General features: G+C 47.0%; 1 protein-coding gene across 1 annotated transcript in view; it reads left to right on the plus strand.

Moving 5' to 3' along the window:
* Window positions 1-887: 887 nt before the first annotated feature.
* Window positions 888-16,451, plus strand: part of fbxl16 (F-box and leucine-rich repeat protein 16) — a 206,413-nt gene continuing 190,849 nt past the window's right edge. The window contains exon 1 of the mRNA XM_070856751.1: window positions 888-947. The gene's annotated coding sequence lies outside the window, so the exon portion shown is untranslated. The remainder of the gene's footprint in view (window positions 948-16,451) is intronic.

A 16,451-nucleotide genomic window follows, 5' to 3' on the forward strand; every position in this document is an offset into this window, starting at 1 on the left:
AGAGTTACTTTTCCCGAGCACACAATGCACTGTAAAAGCGCCCATGTGCTGCATCAGTGCTACTTCGGTCTGCATTATTTGGCTTCAAAATCGACGTTCCGCCTAAAGCCCTGGATTTTGGTTTAAAAACCCTCCCCCTTCAAATGCCGTGCAATGTTGGACCCATTGCAGAATGCACAGCAGGAAAGCCATATATTTATTAACAAGTCTCTAAGTTCAATTCTGCAAAATGCCCATTGATTTACATCTCCAAAATCTAAATCGGTTGAAACCGTTTGTTTTTTTGCCCCACTTGCATTCGGTGCTGGTAATTTCACACAATAACCAAATTGCACCTGAAAAGGCGGGAGGGAGGGAGGAACCCAGAGCTGAAAATAGAGAAATAAACAAGGGAGAGGGAGGACAAAACCAAATAAATACCAGGAGCCCTGTGCAATCGATTAAATTCGCCTTGAGGTTTAAAGCCACGTAGCGGTGGACAGAAAATGAATTCAATAAAGCGGAGGAGCTTTGAGCGTGAAACCGGAAGAAATGTGCGAGTGACGACACTGCGAGATGTACCGAGATCCCAGCCCCAGCCCCAGCCATGAATTATTGAGCTTTCTGCCGCTCTCAGCCTCCCAGCACAGGGCTCGCCAGGCGCTGCTAGCCGTCTGCACAGCTTCGGGATATTTGCTCGGTTCGCTCACCATCCCCGACCCCTTTTCTCTTCCTTTATTTGGCTCCTAAGCGCTCGACAGAGGAAACCAGGAGTTGCGCTGTGTTGTGTTTTCGATCCCGGAGACGCCTAATCGCTGGCGTGTGCGTGAAACACTGAGAGAGAGAGAGAGAGAGAGAGCTCGGAACGGTGACCCTGCGAGGGACTGGTTTTAATTTTAAGTATTAAATCTTTACCACATTCTCCGGGGAACGCCGAAGGAACAATGGACCAGGGGCAATTCTAGACGGTAAGAGGATACTATACGTCTGATGAAATCCATCCTGTTGAAATCACATTGAAAATCTCTCTCTCTCTATTTGTGATGTGTTGTTGCAGAGCAGCTGTTTAATTCTGGTCTAATTAAAAAACACTATCATGGGCAGGGGACGCAGAAGTCTGGCCCTGGCAGGTGTAATGTAGGAGGACATGTTGGGATAGCAGATACAAGGAGGAGTGCCGGAATGACATAGCTTATGTGTGTGTGAGAGAGAGACAGAATATATGTATGAGAGTGAGTTGAGTAAGAGAATGTCCATGTGTGTAAGGGAGAGAGAATGTGCATGTGTGAAAGGTTTTTTGTGTGTGAGAATTTACTTGAGAGAATGTATGTGAGAAAATATATGTGTATGTGTGTGTGTCAGAGACAGTGTATGTACGGGAGAGGTATATGTGTATGTAAGAGGGAGAATATATATGCATGAGAATGTATGCCTGTGAGAGGGAAAGAATGCATGAATGAGAGAGAATGCATGTATAAGTGAGAGAATTGAAGCCGAAATCATGTCATCATTTAAGAATAGGTTAGGTAAGTGATTGAAGGGAAAGGCTATAAGGCGATATGCGAACAGAGGGGGCACGAGGGATTAGGACTATTGCTCCTGTGGTAGATACACACCAACACGGACTGGTTGGGCCGAGCGGCCTAGTTCCGTTATGTAATTCTATGTATAGTGTGTGTAAGAGAAAAAATGCGTGTGTGTATGCACCCGTGAGACAGGAAATGTATGTGTGTGCATGTGTATGAGATAATATACATGTGTCAGAGAGCCAATGAGATGTGTCTATGTGAGCGAGAGATAGAGTGAAAGAGCTTGTAGCTGTGCAATTGTGTGAGAAAATGATGTGTTGGAGAGTGAGAATGTGAGGGTGTGTGAGTGTCCAGGTGTGCGTGTGTGAAAGAGAAATGTGTGTCTGAGTGGGAGAGAATGTGTATATGGGTGTGTGCTTCAGAGTGAGTATCTGTATATGTGATTGGATGCATAAGGCATGTCTGGCTGCTTGTGTCCTTATGTGAGAGAAAAGGGGTGCGTGTCAGTGAGTGTGAGAGAGCGTGTGTACACCGCTCAGTTTGTGTGTAAACCGTTTCCTTTTGTATATTCGTTTTCTTAATCGGTCGTATCTCTGTGATCAGATGGGAGTTCTTTGTGTCTCCTAACTTTCCCGTTCCTTGACACGGAGGTTCAGAGTCGAGCCCAACGGGTCCTCCCTCCCCCATCGCGGGACATGGGCACAGACCTGGCCACACATCACCTGGTTCCAGACACTAACGTCACACGGGTGTTGGCTGTTAGAAATTCCAGCATCCATCAGGCCTGACGGGGACAATCCAGCTGGAACTGACATCTGGAATCCTATCTCTGGGACAAGCGGTGTGACCTGTCGCCTTAAACCACTCATGTGTGTGTTTGTGTGAGAGAGTTTGTGTGTGTGTGTGAGAGAGATTGTGTGCGAGAGGGTCTGTATTGGTAATCTTCATGGATCTCGAGTTCCTGTGGTGCTATCAATGATTGTGTTGTGCTAATAGACTGAAAGGCCGGTGAAAATGCCCACACAATGTTTCTGGTTCATATATATGTATATTTATACATATAGTTTATTTGTACGGTGAATATTTTTCATGGTTTCAGAATTCTTGCAGCCTCTAGTGAAGAATTATATGATCTTTGCACGCGAGCATCCCTGGTTTACTGGAACTGCTTAGTGACTGCTGGTCTATTCGGTGAATTGTTCCATTTACACTCCTTTAAGTGACGGGAATAAATGGGGTTCGAGCCCGTTTGTTTCCAGCTTTATGAAAGGATTAGACTAAGATGAGGTTATATTGGACGCTCAAGTTATTCAGCGTTTACAGCCATCTTCGGTGCCACATTTTGGCCCGGATCTTTCCCGTCAGTGGACAGAGCTGAATTACAGTCCATGGACCGAAAATGGTGTTCAGAAGGACTGCTGGTGCTGAAAGGACAGTTCCATTCCAATTGGTTGTTTTCAGGGCAGAGCCCAACCAGCAGACTCTGGCTCGTGTCCTAGGTTTAGTTCTCTTGTGTTGAAACCCATATAATGCAGCAAGCACCTTGTGGGAATTAATAAAATTAATAAAATCACACTCATCTCCCACAGGTCCCACTCTCTCGCTTTGAAGCCAGCCCTTTCCTATGTGAACATATTTATGGAGTCGTTTTATTCGTTTTAAAATGCCTGCGAATCCTTTTTATTAAGTCCCAATAATATTACTTTGATTTTGAAGCGTTTTCTAACATTTGTAATAGGGAAATGTAAACAAGGTATGTGCTGGATTAGTGGATGGTAATAATGTGACGTTTGTTGTCATTGGGTTAACTGAGATTGATATATTTTTGTTGGGTAAGGGTATTAAAGGATATGGGACAAAGGCGAATAAATGAAGTGAAGATAAGATCAGCCATGATCTGATTGAATGGTAGAACAGGCTGGAGGGGCACTCCCAGTCCTAGCTTCCTACTATTGAAGCTATTGGTGGGTTGAGTAAAGCTGATCTTGATCACGGGCTGCTGTCGGACTGGAGTCAACCAGTCACACCCACTCAATGGTCTGACGGCACCGAAAGTCAACACACTTAAAACCCAATACAGCAACTTGCTTTTCTTCAAGTCAGCTTTATTTCGCCCAGTGCATTCAAATTAAAGCAGTGAAACCCCGCAGCTTTAAGTTCAATCAGAATTGATAACTTTTTAACAGGAGGCCTTTTTCTACACACTGTTTGGCGCTCCCATTTCCTGATCGGAATCCTGTCCCAATATTTCGAGTTCTTTATTTACAGAATTGAACTGGCGGGCGTTTGTTTTCAGAACCCCGTGTTCAGGAGAGAATATCCAGTCTCCAGAACACTTTAATTATGAGGCTTCAAATAAAACGGGGCTGAATGACTGTGATCTTTTCATTAATGCCATATATAGGCAACCCTCCCTCCTCTCTCTATGTTGTAATGATTGGGGTTTTCTCACTGTCCTTATATTTTTCTGAGGTGTTTCTTTCAGGGCATGATATGAAATTTAGCTACATGCCATTTTCTCATCTCCTTTACTGAAACTGTTGATTCTGCTCTGGAGTTCAGTTCCACAGGCATCTCTGGTAGCTCATCCAAGAGGCCATTCTCCATGCGGCGCCCTTGACGATGCCAGCAGACGAATGGACCAGGGCCATGATACCTATGCCCAATTCTAAGTTAATCTGACAACCACACACATCATTTCCGCAAAGGGGCCAAGTGGATAGTGATGAGAAGCAGGAAAACCTGGCTGATTTTCCTTTCCGTAACTCAGGGGCGCTGTGGCAAATAGCGGGCCTCTACTCGGCCTCAGCTGGGCTCAGGTAACTCAGCACAAGACCTGGTGTGGATTCCGGGGCCTTGCGGGTTTCTGTGACTCGGATACTCCCTGGTTAAATAGGGTGAACTAGGATGGAGGTGGGACACTGTTCAGATCACCGGGGAGCCAATGGCAGGAATCTTATGAAGAAGATATCACCATTCCGATAAGAATGGGAACTCGATGGGAGTCTATTTACTGAGGCTGGATGTTACAAAGTATTTCTTGTTGTTTTCTATCATCTTTAAGGTTGGGGTTGATTTTCTACCTGATTTGCCCATTTGAATTATAATTAAACACAAGACATTAACCGATAGCACACACGGATTGCGATGGGGTTGGAAGAGCGCTGGATCGTTGAAGATCACGGGTACACGAACACCTGGCATAGTCTGTCAGGCAGCCGAAGGCCAAACTTCACCCATAACAATGATCCATGAACTCCACTTTCCAGCCGAAGAAAGGGATATCTATCCATTCCTGCACATCTCTCTTTATAAAGGGTCACTTAGCCGCCCGCACCAGTTGTCAGGAACCATCCACCCCTAACACGCTGGGCTTTAAATGGTCCTGTTACTGGTCTCCAAAACCTGACACCGGTAGGAGGGGCGGGGGAGGGAGGAGAGGCGAGTGACTCAGTTCATTCACCGCTTTTCGAGGAGCTGATCCAGTCGTCACTCCGCGGGCTCTGTTCAAACACAGCTTCCCAGCGTGTGGTGCCGTGGAGTGTCCCTGGGCTATCAGTTGGTTCTTGCTCTCCGGAGTGCTGATCCAGGGCTGGCGGGCCTCGGGCCAGTCGTTTGGTGCTCTCCGAGGTCCTGATCCAGCCGCCGCCCTCGGCATCTTGGTTGGTTCAGTTGCTGCTCTCCAGACGTTGCTCTTGGGATTTTCATCGTCAGTACATCTGGTCCCTCCTGGGCCGTGTCTGTGCTGCTCCGTGAGAGTAAGCTCAAGCAGCACATTGACCGGCTGGCCATCTCCACGCCTCCCCCTCGGCAGCCCCGACTCACTCCTGTGTAAGTCCCGGGCACGCTGGATTCTCCAGCAGAGTAATATGAATCTGGGCCTGAGCAGGACACACACGGACCGGGAATGATCGTGGTCTGCCACCCAGTCCAGCCGCAGTGATCCCAACCCGCAAGCAGACCTAGAACTGTCGGGACCGACTGGTATCCAGAAGCAGAATTTTGCGAGCGTTTCTGAGTGAGAAGGGACACTGGTCCATTCAAAGCCCGTGAATATTTTATATATGTCACCCCTCGCTTCAACGGAAACCGCGTCTCCTCACAGTCCGCCAAGTTGCGTTTCGACGGATTCAGAATTCGGTGAGATTTCATGTCATTCTTGCTCTGTTTTGCAAACGCCCTAATCTTTTGGGTAGCGTTGTTTAGTAAATATTAAGATTGTGATCGAGATGGTGTGTAAATGAGACAAAAATAGCCAACCGACAAAGAGAAAGAGAGCAGATATTGAAGGGGGTTAACACAGTAAGAGAATAGATGAGCGCATTAATAGAGGGAAGGGAAGAGAACATTAAATGCAACCCGCGAGAGAGAGGGAGGGAGGGGGCACAAGGGCAGTTACTGTACAAGAATAGCATGTCACCGCGTTTGTGTGTGAGTTAAGAGGAGACTGGCTGTGTAAAAGTGAGCATGTGTTATGACAGACATGTGAAAGAGAGAGAGATACAGGGAGCGAGAGGTGAAAGAGAACGTGTGTCAGAAACTGAGGGGGAGAATTTCAAACACAATAGAATACATATGTTTGAGTATATGTGACAGTGTGTGTGAGTATCTGTGATTGTGTGTGTGAGTATATGTGACTGTGTGTGAGCATATGTGACAGTGTGAGTGAGTATGTGTGACTGTGTGTGTGAGTATATGTGACAGTGTGAGTGAGTATATGTGACTGTGTGTATGAGTATCTGTGATTGTGTGTGTGAGTATATGTGACAGTGTGTGAGTATATGTGACTGTGTGTGTGAGTATAGATGACAGTTTCTGAGTATCTGTGACAGTGTGTGAGTATCTGTGACAGTTTGTGTGAGCATATGTGACAGTGTGTGAGTATATGTGACTGTGTGTGAGTATATGTGACAGTGTGTGAGTATTTGTGACAATGTGTGAGAATCTGTGACAGTGAGTGTAAGTGTATGTGACAGTTTGTGTGAGTGTCTGTGATTGTATGTGTGAGTATATGTGACAGTATTTGTGAGTATATGTGACAGTGTGTGTGAGTATCTGTGTCAGTGTGCATGAGTATATGTGAGTATATGTGACAGTGTATTCATGTATCTGTGACAGTGTGTGTGTGTATATGTGACAGTGTGTGAGTATTTGTGACTGTGTGTGAGAATCTGTGACAGTGAGTGTAAGTGTATGTGACAGTTTGTGTGATTGTATGTGTGAGTATATGTGACAGTGTGTGTGAGTATATGTGACAGTGTGTGTGAGTATATGTGACAGTGTGTGTGCGTATATGTGACAGTTTGTGTGAGTATATGTGACAGTTTGTGTGAGTATCTGTGACAGTGTGCATGAATATATGTGAGTATATGTGACAGTGTATTCATGTATCTGTGACAGTGTGTGTGCGTATATGTGACTGTGTGTGGGTATATGTGACTGTGTGTGAGTATTTGTGACAGTGTGTGAGAATCTGTGACAGTGAGTGTAAGTGTATGTGACAGTTTGTGTGAGTGTCTGTGTGAGTATATGTAACAGTGTGTGTGAGTATATGTGACAGTGTGTGCGAGTATATGTGACAGTGTGTGCGAGTATATGTGACAGTGTGTGTGAGCAGATGTGACAGTTTGTGTGAGTATATGTGACAGTTTGTGTGAGTATCTGTGACAGTGTGCATGAGTATATGTGAGTATATGTGAGTGTATTCATGTATCTGTGACAGTGTGTGTGAGTATATGTGACTGTGTGTGGGTATATGTGACAGTGTGTGTGAGTATATGTGACAGTGTGTGTGAGCATATGTGACAGTTTGTGTGAGTATATGTGACAGTTTGTGTGAGTATCTGTGACAGTGTGCATGAGTATATGTGACAGTGTATTCATGTATCTGTGACAGTGTGTGTGAGTATACATGACAGTGTGTGAGTATTTGTGACAGTGTGTGACAATCTGTGACAGTGAGTGTAAGTGTATGTGACAGTTTGTGTGAGTGTCTGTGATAGTATGTGTGAGTATATGTGACAGTATTTGTGAGTATATGTGACAGTGTGTGTGAGTATATGTGACAGTTTGTGTGAGTATCTGTGACAGTATGCATGAGTATATGTGAGTATATGTGACAGTGTATTCATGTATCTGTGACAGTGTGTGTGAGTATATGTGACAGTGTGTGAGTATTTGTGACAGTGTGTGAGAATCTGTCACAGTGAGTGTAAGTGTATTTCAGTATTTGTGTGAGTGTCTGTGATTGTATGTGTGAGTCTCTGTGATTGTATGTGTGAGTATATGTGACAGTATTTGTGAGTATATGTGACAGTGTGTGTGAGTATATGTGACAGTGTGTGTGAGCATATGTGACAGTTTGTGTGAGTATATGTGACAGTTTGTGTGAGTATCTGTGACAGTGTGCATGAATATATGTGAGTATATGTGACAGTGTATTCATATATCTGTGACTGTGTGTGTGAGTATATGTGATTGTATGTGGGTATATGTGACAGTGTGTGTGAGTATATGTGACAATGTGTGAGTATTTGTGACAGTGTGTGAGAATCTGTGACTGTGTGTGGGTATATGTGACAGTGTGTGTGAGTATATGTGACAGTGTGTGTGAGCATATGTGACAGTTTGTGTGAGTATATGTGACAGTTTGTGTGAGTATCTGTGACAGTGTGCATGGATATATGTGAGTATATGTGACAGTGTATTCATGTATCTGTGACAGTGTGTGTGCGTATATGTGACTGTATTCATGTATCTGTGACAGTGTGTGTGAGTATATGTGACAGTGTGTGAGTATTTGTGACAGTGTGTGAGAATCTGTGACAGTGAGTGTAACTGTATGTGACAGTTTGTGTGAGTATCTGTGTGAGTATATGTAACAGTGTGTGTGAGTATATGTGACAGTGTGTGCGAGTATATGTGACAGTGTGTGTGACCAGATGTGACAGTTTGTGTGAGTATATGTGACAGTTTGTGTGAGTATCTGTGACAGTGTGCATGAGTATATGTGAGTATATGTGACAGTGTATTCATGTATCTGTGACAGTGTGTGTGAGTATATGTGACTGTGTGTGGGTATATGTGACAGTGTGTGTGAGTATATGTGACAGTGTGTGTGAGCATATGTGACAGTTTGTGTGAGTATATGTGACAGTTTGTGTGAGTATCTGTGACAGTGTGCATGGATATATGTGAGTTTATGTGACAGTGTATTCATGTATCTGTGACAGTGTGTGTGCGTATATGTGATTGTGTGTGGGTATATGTGACAGTGTGTGTGAGTATATGTGACAGTGTGTGAGTATTTGTGACAGTGTGTGAGAATCTGTGACAGTGAGTGTAAGTGTATGTGACAGTTTGTGTGAGTGTCTGTGATTGTATGTGTGAGTATATTTGACAGTATTTGTGAGTATATGTGACAGTGTGTGTGAGTATATGTGACAGTTTGTGTGAGTATATGTGACAGTTTGTGTGAGTATCTGTGACAGTGTGCATGAGTATATGTGAGTATATGTGACAGTGTATTCATGTATCCGTGACTGTGTGTGAGTATATGTGACAGTGTGTGAGTATTTGTGACAGTGTGTGAGAATCTCTGACAGTGAGTGTAAGTTTATGTGACAGTTTGTGTGAGTGTCTGTGATTGTATGTGTGAGTATATGTGAAAGTATTTGTGAGTATATGTGACAGTGTGTGTGAGTATATGTGACAGTGTGTGTGAGCATATGTGACAGTTTGTGTGAGTATATGTGACAGTTTGTGTGAGTATCTGTGACAGTGTGCATGAGTATATGTGAGTATATGTGACAGTGTATTCATGTATCTGTGACAGTGTGTGTGAGTATATGTGACTGTGTGTGGGTATATGTGACAGTGTGTGTGAGTGTATGTGACAGTGTGTGTGAGCATATGTGACAGTTTGTGTGAGTATCTGTGACAGTGAGTGTAAGTGTATGTGACAGTTTGTGTGAGTGTCTGTGATTGTATATGTGAGTATATGTGACAGTGTGTATGAGTATATGTGACAGTGTGTGTGAGTATATGTGACAGTTTGTGTGAATGTATGTGAGTTTGTGTGAGTATATGTGACAGTATTTGTGAGTATATGTGACAGTGTATTCATGTATCTGTGACAGTGCGTGTGAGTATATGTGACAGTGTGTGAGTATTTGTGACAGTGTGTGAGAATCTCTGACAGTGAGTGTAAGTTTATGTGACAGTTTGTGTGAGTGTCTGTGATTGTATGTGTGAGTATATGTGAAAGTATTTGTGAGTATATGTGACAGTGTGTGTGAGTATATGTGACAGTGTGTGTGAGCATATGTGACAGTTTGTGTGAGTATATGTGACAGTTTGTGTGAGTATCTGTGACAGTGTGCATGAGTATATGTGAGTATATGTGACAGTGTATTCATGTATCTGTGACAGTGTGTGTGAGTATATGTGACTGTGTGTGGGTATATGTGACAGTGTGTGTGAGTGTATGTGACAGTTTGTGTGAGTATCTGTGACAGTGAGTGTAAGTGTATGTGACAGTTTGTGTGAGTGTCTGTGATTGTATATGTGAGTATATGTGACAGTGTGTATGAGTATATGTGACAGTGTGTGTGAGTATATGTGACAGTTTGTGTGAATGTATGTGAGTTTGTGTGAGTATATGTGACAGTATTTGTGAGTATATGTGACAGTGTATTCATGTATCTGTGACAGTGCGTGTGAGTATATGTGACAGTGTGTGAGTATTTGTGACAGTGTGTGAGAATCTGTGACAGTGAGTGTAAGTGTATGTGACAGTTTGTGTGAGTGTCTGTGATTGAATGTGTGAGTATATTTGACAGTATTTGTGAGTATATGTGACAGTGTGTGTGATTATATGTGACAGTTTGTGTGAGTATATGTGACAGTTTGTGTGAGTATCTGTGACAGTGTGCATGAATATATGTGAGTATATGTGACAGTGTATTCATGTATCTGTGACAGTGTGTGTGAGTATATGTGACAGTGTGTGGGTATATGTGACAGTGTGTGTGAGTATATGTGACAGTGTGTGAGTATTTGTGACAGTGTGTGAGAATCTGTGACAGTGAGTGTAAGTGTATGTGACAGTTTGTGTGAGTGTCTGTGATTGTATGTGTGAGTATATTTGACAGTATTTGTGAGTATATGTGACAGTTGGTGTGATTATATGTGACAGTTTGTGTGAGTATATGTGACAGTTTGTGTGAGTATCTGTGACAGTGTGCATGAGTATATGTGAGTATATGTGACAGTGTATTCATGTATCTGTGACAGTGTGTGTGAGTATATGTGACTGTGTGTGGGTATATGTGACAGTGTGTGAGTATATGTGACAGTGTGTGTGAAGATCTGTGACAGTGTGCGAGTATATGTGACAATGTATGAGTATATGTGACACTGTGTGTGAGTATATGTGACAATGTGTGAGTATCTATGACTGTGTGTGTCAGTATATGTGACAATGTGTGTGAGTATATGTGACTGGGTGTGGGAGTATATGTGGCTGCATGTGTGAATCTACACTTTTGAGTGAGATTCTGTGATGTGTAAATCTGAGTGTATAAGTGAGTGTGCGGGTGTATGAGACCATGATGTGTGTATGCGCACCAATTAAGATTAATCTGGGAGTGTGTATGAGTCTGTGTGTGTGTGTGTGTGTGTGTGTGTGAGTATATGTGACAGTGTGTATCTGTGACAGTGTGTGTGAGTATATGTGAGTTTCTGTGACAGTGTGTGTGAGTATATGTGACAGTGTGTATCTGTGTCAGTGTGTATGAGTATATGTGACAGTGAGTGTGAATATCTGTGTCAGTGTGTGTAGTATATGTGACAGTGTGTGTGAATATACACTTGTGAGTGAGATTATGTGTTGTGTAAATCTGAGTGTGTAAGTGAGTGTGTGGGTGTATGACACCATGATGTGTGTGTGCGTACCAGTTAAGATTAAACTGGGAGTGTGCATGTGAGCCTGGGAGTGTGCGTGTGAGTCTGGGAGTGTGCGTGTGAGTCTGGGAGTGTGCGTCCGAGTCTGGGAGTGTGTGTGTGAGTCTGGGAGTGTGCGGGTGAGTCTGGGAGTGTGCATGTGAGTCTGGGAGTGTGTGTATGTCTGGGAGAATGTGTGTGAGTGTGGGCGTGTATGTGAGTGTGGGAGTGTGAGTGTGTCTGGGAGGATGTGAGAGTGTGGGAGGGTGTGGGAGTGTGAATGAGTGAGGGAGTGTGTGTGAGTCTGGGAACATGTGTGTCTGGGAATGTGTCTGGGTGTGTGTGTGTGAGTGTATCTGTGTATGTGGGAGTGTGTGTGTGTGTGTGGGTTTATGTGTGTGTGTCGGTGTATGTGTGTGAGTGAGGATGTGTGTGTGAGTCTGGGAGTGTGTGAGGGAATGCATGTGTGTGAGAGTGTGTGGGAGTGTGTGTGAGTGAGTGAGTGTGTTTGTGTAGGGAGTGTGTGTGAGTGTGTGTGTGTGGGGGGGCTAGTGTGTGTGAGTGGGAGTTTGTGTTTGAAGGTGTGTGTGAGAGTATGTCTGGGAGTGTGTAAGAGTGTGCATGTGTCTGGAAGTGTCTGAGAGTGTGCGAGAGTGTGTGTGTCTGGGATTGTGTGTGTGTGAGACTGGGAATCTGTGAGTATGGGTGTGTGTGGGAGTGGGAGTGTGTGTGAATGTGGGTGTGTCTGGGAGTCTGTGTGAGTGTGTGGGATTGTGTGGGATAGTGCGTGTGTGTGTGTGGGAGTGTTGGAGTCAGAGTGTGGGAGTGTGTGAATGTGTGTGAGTGTGGGAGAGTGTGTGAGTCGGAGTGTGGGAGTGTGCGAGAATCTGGTAGTGTGTCAGAGTCTGGGAGTGTGTGAGAGTGTGTGAGAGTGTAGGTATGTCAGGGAGTGTGTGTGAGTGTGTGTGTGGGGGGAGTTTGGGAGTGTGTGGGTGTGTGTGGGATTGTGTGGGAGTCTGGGTGTGTCTGGGAGTCTATGTGAGTGTGTGTGAATGAGTGTGTGTGGGAATGTGTGAGTCAGAGTGTGGGAGTGTGTGAGAATCTGGGAGTGTGTGAATGTTGAAAGTGTGTGAGTGTGTGTGAGTGTGTGTGTGGGGGGGTAGTGTGTGTGTGTGTGTTTGGGAGTTTGTGTGTGAGACTGTATGTGAGAGTGTGTGTGAGAGTGTGTCTGGGAGTGTGTGTGTGTCTGGGAGTGTGCAAGAGTGTGTGTGTCTGGGAGTGTGTGTGTGAGATTGGGAATCTGTCAGTGTGGGTATGTGTGAGTGTGGGAGTGTGAGTGTGGGAGTATGAGTGTGGGAGTGTGTATGAGTGTGGGAGTGTGTGGGATAGTGTGTGTGTGTGAGAGTGTGTGAGTTGGAGTGTGGGAGTGTGCGAGAATGTGGGAGTGTGTATGTGTGTCTGGGAGTGTGTGGGAGTGTGTGAGTGAGTGTGTGTGAGTGTGGGAGTGTGTGTGTGAGTATGAGAGTGTGTGTGAGTGTGGGAGTGAGTGTGGGATTGAGTGTGTGTGTGTGTGTGTGTCTGGGAGTGTGTGAGAGTGTGTATGTCTGGGAGTGCGTGTGAGTGTGGGTGTGAATGTTTGTGTTTGTGTTTGGGAGTGTGTGTGAGTGTGTGTGGGATTGTGTGTGAATGTGTGTGAGTGTGGGAATATGTGGGAGAGTGGGAGTTTGGGTGTGTCTTGGAGTATGAGTGTGTGGTTGGGGGGGGGGGGCTGGGATTGTGTGGAAGTGTGTGGGAGAGTGTGAGTGTGTGAATCAGAGTTTGGGAATCGGAGTGTGGGAGTGTGCAAGAATCTGGGAGTGTGTGAAAGTCTGGGAGTGTGTGGATGTGTCTGGGAGTGTGTGGGAGTGTGTGTGAGGGTGGGTATGGGTGGGATTGAATGTGTGTGTGTCTGGGAGTGTGTGAGTGTGTGCGTGAGTGTGTGTGAGTGTGAGTGAGTGTGAGTGAGTGTGGGAGTGTGTGGGAGCTTGTGGGAGTGTGTGGGAGCTTGTAGGAGTGTGTGTGAGCGTGGGAGTGTGTGTGAGTGTGGGAGTGTGTGAGAATCTGGGAGTGTGTGGAAGTGTGTGAGAGTGTGTGGGAGTGTGTGAGAGTTGTGGGAGTGTGGGTGTGTCTGGGAGTGTGTGTGTGTGTGGGAGTGTGTGAGAATCTGGGAGTGTGTGGAAGTGTGTGAGAGTGTGTGGGAGTGTGTGAGAGTTGTGGGAGTGTGGGTATGTCTGGGAGTGTGTGTGTGTGTGAGTGAGTGTGATTGTGGGAGTGTGTGGGAGTGTGTGAGTGAGTGTGAGTGTGGGAGTGTGTGTGAGTATGAGAGTGTGTGTGAGTGTGGGTGTGAGTGTGGGATTGAATGTGTGTGTGTGTCTGGGAGTGTGTGACAGTGTGAGAGTGAGTGTATGCGAGTGTATGTAAGTATGTGTGAGTGTGGGAGTGTGTGTAAATGTGGGAGTGTGTGTGTGAGTATGAGAGTGTGTGTGGGAGTGAGTGTGTGTGTGTCTGGGAGTTGTGAGCATGTGTATGTCTGAGAGTGTGTGTGAGTGTGGGTGCGGGTGTGAGTGTGTGTGTCTGGGAGTTTGTGAGAGTGTGTGTGAGTTTGTGTTTCTGGGAGTGCGTGTGGAGTGTGTGTGTGAGTTTGGGAGTGTGTGTGTGTGGGAGTGTGTATGAGAGTGTGAGAGTGTGGGAGTATGTGTGTGGTAGTGTGTTTGTGTGTGTGGGAGTGTGTGTGTGTGTGTGTGTATGTGGTAGTGTGTGTGTGGTAATGTGTGTGTGGGAGTGTGTGTGTGTATGTTTGAGAGTGAGAGTGTGTTTGTGAGTGTAAATGTGTGGGAGCGTGTGAGTGTGTGTGAGAGAGTGTGCGTGTGGGTGTGTGTGAGAATCTGGAAGTGTGCGAGAGTGGGAGCGTGTGTCTGGGAGTATGTATGAGTGTGGTAGTGTGTATGAATGTGGGAGTGTGTGTGAGAGGGAGTGTGTGAGAATGGGAATAATGTGTGTGTGAAAGTGTGAGACTGTGAGTGTGCGCTTATGGGAGTGTGTGTGCGTCTGAGTGTGTGTGAGAGAGTGTGTGTGTATGTGAGAATCTGGGAGTGTGTGTGAGTAGTGTGTGTGTGAGTCTGTGAGTGTGTGTGTGGGAATAGTGTGTGTGTGAGAGTGTGTGAGACTGGGAGTGTGTGTGTGGGGAGCGTGTGTGGGTCTCGGAATGTGTGTGAGAGTGTGTGAGTCTGGGTGTATTTAGGAGTGTGTGTGAGACTGGGAGTGTGTGCGAGTGTGAGTGTGGGAGTGTGTGTATCAGAGCTCAGATTCAGTCAGGCACAGCGCTCAGATTCTCAGTCTCTCTCTCGGGACCGGAGTGGTAAAAATATCCTTCAAACGCCTCCGCCTGACGTGAGGATCTGCAGCTAAGTGACTGGGGGCGGGGAGCAGAGCCCAACACACAAAAAAACACTGCAGTCCTGACGCAGTCTTCCCTTATTTGTTTCACATCCGACCAGTTATTGCTGGCAGATCTACTCCAGGGGGCCTAGCAGCCCGAGGATGTGTTTAGATGGGACGGACACTGGGCTGGGAGACGGGTCCCTGAAAGGATGCGGCCAGATGGGGGCCGCGCCTTGTCATTCTCCGATTGCTAAGCCCCTGTGTGCCGTCGGGCTGATTGAGATCGGGCGTGGGGACACGATGCTCAGCAACCTCCCTGTGCACGCTGCGCCACGGTGTGAACAGCTAGCACATCCGCGGCTTGCTGTTGGGAGGGAGCAGGAGTTGCTGACACTGGGTGTAAAGGGGACACACGCACAGTTACTTGCCGACGTGTCCATTTTGTGGAAGCTGCCCCGCCTGAAATGCGATGTGCTTGATTGGGTGTCGTGTGTATTTCTTTGAAAGAAGCGCTCGCCTCCTGCTCGCCATCTGAGGCTGGCCCTGAGGCATGTTTGTGACTCCCTGCAGCCCCTCTACATTTCCCCCAACTTCTTCGGGTTTTTTTTTGTTTAAACACAAATGTTGGAGCAATTTTCTGCCCAGCTTCCCATTAAAAAGCGCGTTGCAGCAAAAGTCCAGATTTTAAAATAAAATGCGAAGCGACTGCCGGCCAATAATCCATGCGGCGTTCACCCTCCCACACTGCGAGACTGGCTCAGCAACCCCCCCCCCCCCCCCCCAAGCTCATCCAGCATTCCCGCACCCACCCCAGCTCATCCAGCAGCCCCCACCCACCCCCAGCTCATCCAGCACCCCTCCCCAGCTATTCCAGCTCCCCCCCGCACCCACCCCAGCTCATCCAGCCGCCCCCCCAGCTATTCCAGCTCTCCCCACCCATCCCAGCTCATCCAGCACCCTCCCCCAGCTCATCCAGCACCCCCCCCCACCCCCAGCTCATCCAGCAACCCCCACCCACCCAAGCTCATCCAGCACCTCTCCCCACCCACCCCAGCTCAACCAGCACCCCGCCAGCTCATCCAGCATCCTCCCCCCCACCCAGCTCATCCAGCACCCACCCCCCGCCAGCTCATCCAGCCCCCCCAACCCATCCAAGCTCATCCAGCCCCCCCACCCCCAGCTCATCCAGCTCCCCAACCCATCCCAGCTCATCCAGCCCCCCCAACCCATCCCAGCCCCCCCACCCTCAGCTCATCCAGCTCCCCAACCCATCCCAGCTCATCCAGCACCGCCCCCCCACCCCCAGCTTATCCAGCACCCCCCTACCCACCCCAGCTCATCAGCACCCCAACCCACCCCCAGCTCGTCCAGCACCCTCCCCCATCCCCAGCTCATCCAGCATTCCCCCCACCCCAGCTTACCCAGCACCACCCCCCAGCTCACTCAGCCCCCCCAGCCCATCCCAGCTCATCCAGCCCCCACCCCACACCACCAGCTCATCCAGCACTCCCATCCCCAGCTCGTCCAGCCCCCCAATCCATCCCAGCTCATCCAGCACCTTCACCCCACCCCAACTCATCC

This window comes from Pristiophorus japonicus, chromosome 15 (genome assembly GCF_044704955.1).
Source record: "Pristiophorus japonicus isolate sPriJap1 chromosome 15, sPriJap1.hap1, whole genome shotgun sequence".
Lineage (NCBI taxonomy): Eukaryota > Metazoa > Chordata > Chondrichthyes > Pristiophoridae > Pristiophorus > Pristiophorus japonicus.